Consider the following 7940-nt stretch of genomic DNA (forward strand, 5'->3'; position numbering starts at 1 on the left):
CTGTCATGTGTTTGGATCTTGACAACAGTTAGAAAACCACAACAGTGTTGGCAGGGTTTGAGTGGACGACTTTTCTGTATCCTCAAATTTATTAAGGATAGTTGCCTGGGCACCTTCATTGTGCAGCCAGCTGAATGTGCATTTATTTCTTCCCAATCTATTGTGTGCTTTGTTCTTGTTGCCTAGATGTTGTCAATGCTAGCATTTTATCACTTTCCCCTTTATTTTGCTGCCATCTGATGTTTGTTTAGAATAACTGCATTGTCAAACATCTTTCTTTATGACTACCTCATATGAGGATAAAGGATTACGAAGTTACTCAGTTGTATCAAGAGCAGAACAGTTTCTCTGTAAGTTTGCAAGAAGACAATACAGTTCTACTTTTATTCATAGGTTTTCATCTTCCTATGCTAAAATGCACTAGCCTTGACATCATTGTGCAAAGCTAGATAAAGTGGCAAAAAAAAAAAAAAATTAAAATGCATCCAAATCTCATATCTAGAGAACTGCAAGCTACTGTGTTGCCCTGGAAATAAGACCTGGTCTTATATTAATGTTTGCTCCAAAGGACCCATTAGGGCTTGTTTTGGAAAAAAATACGGTACTAAATGTGTCTGTCTGGCTGACAATCTTAACTGAGGCTTATTTGGGGATAGGGCTTATATTACAAGCACCCTGAAAAAATACTAGGGCTTATTTTCAAGGAAACACAGTAGTTCAAATTCTTAGCAGGTAAAATAGTTTTCTCAAGAACATACAATTGTGTGTGTGCTCCCTCGTCACGTTAAAATAACTCTTATCCCACATACTGTAAGCTTTTGATTAGAGCTTTATCAGATTTTGAGAAACCCCTTTATTTTCTTTGTGAGAATTTCTTTGCTAGATTTTCAGACCCATAATATCATAAGATATTCATGTATTTGCACCATCTAAGATATTCACACCAGTCATTGGGCTGCAAAATATGTGATTTAGCTGTGAACAATATTAGAACAATATCTACTCGGTAGAACAATGTCTACTTGGATATTGTTTCTGTATGAAACCAGAGGCCTTTAGAAATGAAGGGGAGGTCAAATTATACAGAATAAAGAAAGACATGTTTCATACAGAATGAAGAAATTCTGACAGTGATACTGTTCACATTTACTGTCCAGTATAGTTAGTGGTTAGCAATGATAGGAATTGGACTTGCTGCAAGTGGTCTCAGCTATTGCAACTTTTATTTTGAAAGCAAAAAAAAAAAGTTTATGTTTGTCCCTGCCTAGCATACTGGCGGGGGAATTTTGGGAACTGAAACCCACAAATCTTCAAGCTGCCAAGGTTGAGAAACATTGGTGTATATATAACAAGTGTTTCAAGTAGATTCAATTCGAAATATTCCTAGATGTTCCAATTGGCCATTTTAGGTGCCTTAAGAGAAAAACAAGGCAAATTAGGAGATGATTTTAACTTTTCTAGAATGACAAGCTAGGACCGTGATGGTGAACCTATGGCACACGTGCCAGAGGTGGCACACAGAGCCCTCTTAGCGGGCATACATTCTGTCGCCAGCTGCTCTTCTGGTTTCTGGTGCACACAGAAATGGCCTGAAAAACTGCCCAAAACGGCCTGAATATGGCCCCAAAACAGCCAAAAAAGGCATATCTACACTGGCCAGCTGGTCTTTGGTTTTCTGGCACGCACATGCACACGCATGTATGCTCGTTCTGATTTGGGCACTTGGTGGTGAAAAAGTTCGCCATCACTGAGCTAGGAGTTTCCTAGTGTTGCTGAATGACAACTTTGTTGGATTGCTTGTGCTTGGCAGTCAACAACATTTGGAAGAAACCAATGGTTTAATTTATATTCCACCAATGGAGGACAAATGGATGGAAATTTCTGTATCCTACTTGTAAACCTTATTCCAAGTCATACCTTAATCATATTCTCGGAGGCTTTCCAGAACTTGCAGAAGAAACACAGTTATGTATTAAATTTATATGCTACCTGGCAATGTGCTATGAATTATTTGACCTCATTTGAACAGTTTGTGGATTTTTTCCCCCCAGTCTGCTATGTGATAAACCCTTTTCCCAAGTAGTTTCAGAATTCACATAGTGTGTTAAGCACTAGTGTGTTTAACGGTGTCAAGAGTTTTGTGCCATGTGTACAAAATGGCTGTGCGGGAGTCTGGAGTGGTCATGTTGCATTGATCTCTACAAGGTCCCACCTTCCATGAAATCATCCAGATCTTTCTCCTTGAGTACTTAATGCCATCAAGTGCTTTTCTCTCCACTGGCAGGTTTTGGGATCTATCCCCTCCGAGAGATCATTGGATCCGTGCTATCTCAGCAGGAAAAGATTAACATGTTCCATTCTAGAAAGAAAATTATTTGGCTGGCTTTCATAGATTAGTTTTTCTTCAAAGGGTTACAAAGGGGCTCTCTTTGTCCCAGTTTTGTTGTTGTTATTGTTCCAAGTTGCCCACAAATGAAACAACCATATAGTTATTCTTAGTCTTTGCAGGCCTTTTACTGGTGATATACTTAGCTCACCTCTCCCCCTTCTGCACCTGTGCATCTGGCAGTGTTGTGGGTTTTCACTTTGACTCAACTTGAGGTGTAACGTTCTCACCCGATTCTGGTTTTCCGCCGGAGCTCTGGCACATGCCGGTTCTTTGTTCAATTTTGCAAAACAATTTTTCAAGAGGAAGCGGTCTTTGCGGGAAGAGCTTCAAAGGCTGGCCCAGATCGACTTCACCGCTCCTGACATCATGGAAGACTCAGGTCGGTTGGTTTTGACCCATTTTAAAACCTGCCCCTTTTTCCGTTTCCTGCTTTTGTTTATTTCCTCATGCTTTAGCTGGCTGGGCCAGGGGTGAACTTTGCTGAGAAGATATTTTTAAAACTTAGAATGTAGATTGCTGCAGAGATGAATGTTGTCGTAACACCTGGAGGGTGTTAAAAATAGTACCCTCTACTTTAAAATATCATGAAACTTTGTTTCCCATCATGCAGGGCTGAACAGTAAAATTGAACCTAATTACCCCCAGTTTATTTAATGGAAGTTTTTATTTATTTTTATTTGATTTGTCAATCGCTTACAAGATAATAGGTATAAGTACAAACATAAGTAAGAATACAGGAAATAGGTACGAATAAATGGGGGCAATAGGACAGGGATGATAGGCATGATTGTGCACTTATGCATGCTCCTTATAGATCTCTTAGGAATTGGGTGAGGTCAATAGTGGATAGTTTAAGGTTAAAGGAATGGGGGTTAGAGGATGTAACAACAGTCAGGTAGTTCATTCTTCTCTAATTCCTGTTACTGAAAGAAAAGCCAGTTGTCTTCAGAGACAAGTTTTAACACATCCTTATGCATGCTTCAATTAAGTAATTGGAGAAGATTGCTTTTAAGGCAAGCTTTATGTTTTAAAAAAATTGAGAGCCACCCAAAGTTGGTAGAAAGATGGACGGCTACATCACTGTTTCAAATAAATAATTATTTAAATTTAAATGTATCCATAGCACTACCTGGGAAAACAGAATTATTTTGTAAAGGAAATAATGTCATCTTTGAAACAACTGCTGTAAGATGGTTTCTGTTTTTTTTAGCACCCAGAAACAAGACAAGTCAAACTGAGAATCTTTTCATCTTTGAAATGTTGCAGGGTGCAACTCCTTTTTTTAAAAAAAAACAACAACACCCAAGTAAAAACTCCACAAATTTTTATGTCTGCTCATTTTTTAAAATCCATCAACTTGAATATGTATTTCTGAGAAATTGCTTGCATGTGCATCCAAAGCAAAGGAAATCCTATGCCAATCCACTCTGGACAGAGAAGACTGCTGGTTTGAAAGAGGGGTCAAAGAGGCCATCTAGGTTAAAATCACAGCCCTCTCTCAACAAAGGGGGAAGAATACAACGTCACCTATCTCTTGTTCACAACACAGTCCTTTCAACAGTTCCAAGAAGGTTCCACACTCATCTGCGCCATTCAGGGGACCCTAAGGGCACAGCTAAATCTCCAAGTGGCCTCAGTGACTCTCAGAGAGAGTGCTAATGACCAGATGACTACCAGGAATATAAATCCTTCCTTTCTCCACCATTCCGCCAGAACTGAAGAAGCTTCTTGGATGAGAAGTGAAATGCCTTCAAGGAAAAACAAAGAAAGTCCAGTTGCTTTTTGAAAAAGCACCTTTGGGGACTATGCCCCCAAAGTCATCTGGGATGGTACTATCCAGGAATTTAAATGGGCCAATTATTAAAGGCTCCTGGAACTGTACAAGTATCCAAATAGAGGCAGAATGTAGAATGAATGAATGATAGATACACCTTTTTATTGCATTGTTATGAGAGTAACTAACAACATATATTATTATAGCATTATTGGCCCTGCACAGCTCTTAAAAGCCAGACCTTGGCCCAGAATAATAGATTAACAAATGGCTGTCCAATATTTAATTAAAGACATCCAGTTAAGTGAATCTCACCATTCTTGCTGATCCATTTCTTCCATTCTTAAATAATTCCACCCAGATTTACCCTGTAGTGTATGATTTTTATTTTGATACTCTTCAGTCTATATGTACCTTCTTCATTTCACTTTTTTTCATAATATTGGCCATTTTCAGTGTCTATAACTTCATAAAAAGAGGCAACTGGGGTCCCTTCCAGTATGTCAGAGCATCTATAACTAATTCAAAATAAAATGGAGTTATTGTTTTAAATGCTTTTTATAGTAGGTCCAGAAGATTCTTATGTCTCATAAAATAAGAAACATTAATCTATACCCTTTTCCTACAGTGGATGACTTAATATTCCTTAAGGAAATTATAATTATGAGATTATATGGGTCGTCCTCAACTTACAACCACAATTGAGCACCAAATTTTTGTTGTTAAGTGAAACATTCATTGAGTGAGTTTTGCTGCATTTTATGATCTTTCTTGCCGCCGTTAAGTGAATCATTGCAGTTGATGAGTTAGTAACTGGTTGTTAAGTGAACCTGGCTTGCCCATTGACTTGGCTTGTCAGAATGGGATTGCATGACCTTGGGATACACACAATGGAGATAAAGATGAACCAGTGGCCAAACATCTGGATTGTGATCAGGTGATCATTGGGATACTGCAAAGCTCGTAACTCTGAAAAATGGTCATATTTTTCAGTGCCATTGTATCTTTGAATGGTCACTAAATGAACCATTGTAAGTTGAGGGCTACCTGCATACGGTGCACTACAAGGGTATCCTCTTTAATTGAGAAATAAGACACATTTAACTCTGTGGGTCTTACAAAAAAAAATAAAGGAAGAAAATAGCTTTGTTGAATCAACCTTTCTTAATTCACTGCCTTCTCAATAAGGGAAAATTCAACCAGTATGATTCCTTAGCTAATTTGGAGAACCAACTTTAGTCTAGTAGTGATGAGGGCACCAGGCTAGAAAGCAGGAGACCTTGAGTTCAAGTCCTGCCTTAGCCATGAAAGCCAGTTGGGTGGCCTTAGGCCAATCACTGGGGAACTGTGACTTCTAGTCCAACTTAGACATGAAACTCAGCAGGGTGACTTTGTATCAGGGGTGGGCTGCTGGGGCTTCCCAGGGGTTCAGGGAGCCCCTAGCTAAAATTCTGTGCAGTTTGGAGAGTCCCCAAATCTCACTCCTGGCTGGCCCCACCTACCTCACCTCCCAGGAGTCCCCAGGGGGCCCATTTTGGACGCAGGTAATTGCAGGGCGTGTGCAGAAGCTCAGGAAGGGCTAAAAACGGGCCTCCTGGAAGTTCAAGAAGGCTGAAAATGGGCCTGTTTCCGGTTTCTAGAGAGCCCTCATAGCCCTGGGAGGCCATTTTTGCCATCCTGGAGGCTCGAGGAAAGCCTCCGGAGCCTGGGGAGAGCAAAAATGCCTCCCCATGGTACAGGAGGCCAACTAGGCCATGCTCACCATGGCCATGCCCACCCAGCAACTGGGCAGAGATTCCTTTGCTAAAATTTTTGAAGCCCCCTCCTGCTTTGCATCAATCACTAGGAAACAGAGTTCCAGTCCAGCTAGCTGGGTGACCTTGGGCCAATCACTAGCAGACTGTAAGTTCTCCTGCCTTAACCATGAAAACCAGATGGGTGACTTTGGGCTGATCACCAGGAAACTGAGTTCTAGTCCCACCTTAAGCTATAAAAGATATTCCTTCCCCTGCGGCCACTCTCAGTCAGTGTTGATAGGAGTGGGGAGATCCAAACCTTGCCCACTGCTTTATGGGGTTCTGCAGGGCTCAGTACTCTCTCTGCTCCTGTTCAACCTTTATATGAAGCTGCTGGGTGAGATCATCCGTCACCACGGATTGAGGTATCACCAATATGCTGATAATACTCAGCTATATGACTCGGCACATGGTGAGTTAAGTGATGCTGTGTCCTCCCTTTCACAATGCCTGGAGGCTGTTGCGGCTGGATGGGAAGCAACAGATTGAAATTAAACCCTTGTAAGACCAAATGGCTTTAGGTTTGGGGTTCATTGGTTCAGGGAGAATTGCCATCTTTAGTCTTGGATGGGGTGGCACTACCCCAAACAGACCCTGTGCGTAACCTAGGGGTTTTCCTGGACTCACAACTCCTGTTTGAAGAGCAGGTGGCGGTTGTGGCCAGGAGGGCCTTTGCGCAACTGCAGATTGTGCACCAGTTACACCCTTTCCTGGATCAGTGGTCCCTACTCACAGTCACTCATGCCCTGGTCACTTCCCGTCTTAATTATTGCAACACACTCTACATGGGGCTTCCCTTGAAGAGCATCCCGAAGCTCCAGTTGGTGAAAAATGCAGCGGCCTACATGGTTTTATGCAGAGCCTGGTGTGCACATGTGTCACCTGTCCTGCAGGAGCTGCATTGGTTGCCAATTTGCTTCCGGGTGCAATTCAAGGTGCTGGTTATCAACTTTAAAGCCGTTGGATTGGGTATGGGTTATCCAAAGAAATATCTCTTGCCAGTCACATCCACCCAACCCATTAGAGCGAGAAGGCAGGGAATGTTGTGAGTCCCACCACTGAGGGAGATACACCTGGTGGGACACAAAAAAAGGCTTGGTGGGCTTGGCAGGGGAAGGATACTGTAAAATCTCCAGTCAGGGGTGGTATTTGCTGGTTCTCTGAACTACTCAGAATTTCCACCATCGGTTCTCCAGAACTGGTCAGAACCTGCTGAATACCACCTCTGTACTGATAGTAGCAACAGATTTGTTAAAATCCAACAGATTTAAAGATAAGGTTGAAGAAGATTCCTTAAATGTAAAAGACTAGACAGCAAACAAGTTCTTCCTCACTTACTGGTTTGGTCAGTTTGAATAGGTGGTTTGTTCAGGGAAAACCAAACTATAATTACGTTTGTTTTTTGCTTTTACTGAAATGTCTCTGTGTAGTTGTCAATGGAATTTTATATGATTCAGAGCTGAGTAGACGTTCTAGAATCTCTCCCACTATTTAATCTGATTTAATATCAAGATTGCAAAATTTAATGCAAGAAGTCAAGTCACAAAAGGTTTCTAGAAGTGAATGTAAAAAAAAAAGGGGGTTATCACAACTGCTGTGATAGTTGTTTCGGTATCAAGTGATGCAACTTTTAAACTTTTGGAGTCAGATGGAATAGTGTAGTTTCTTTTTTTATATATTAAAAGTTTTTTTTTAACAACAAACATAGACAAACATAAACATAAAGCAACAAATAAAATATTCTTTCAATTGTACAGTGTGTCGGTTGATACATATTTCTTGTGCAGTCTTTTCCTCTTAGGTTTTAATTTGCATTCATGTTACATTAATCAACTTTCCATGTCTTATTATATTATTATATCATCATTAGACTTTGATTTCAAGTCCACATTGTCCTTTAGAGCAAATGTCAATTCTTACTAATTTTAGTTCATATTATCATTCCAAAATAACCAATTATAACATATCATTGCTGTTCTAT

The 7940-nt window shown here is 40.5% G+C and overlaps 1 pseudogene; it reads left to right on the plus strand.

Moving 5' to 3' along the window:
- Positions 1 to 6283: 6283 nt before the first annotated feature.
- Positions 6284 to 7008, plus strand: LOC148124345 (uncharacterized; annotated as a pseudogene).
- The last annotated feature ends 932 nt before the right edge of the window (positions 7009 to 7940 follow it).

Source organism: Pseudonaja textilis, chromosome Z, assembly GCF_049901715.1.
Source record: "Pseudonaja textilis isolate UNSWEBS1 chromosome Z, rPseTex1.2, whole genome shotgun sequence".
NCBI lineage: Eukaryota > Metazoa > Chordata > Lepidosauria > Squamata > Elapidae > Pseudonaja > Pseudonaja textilis.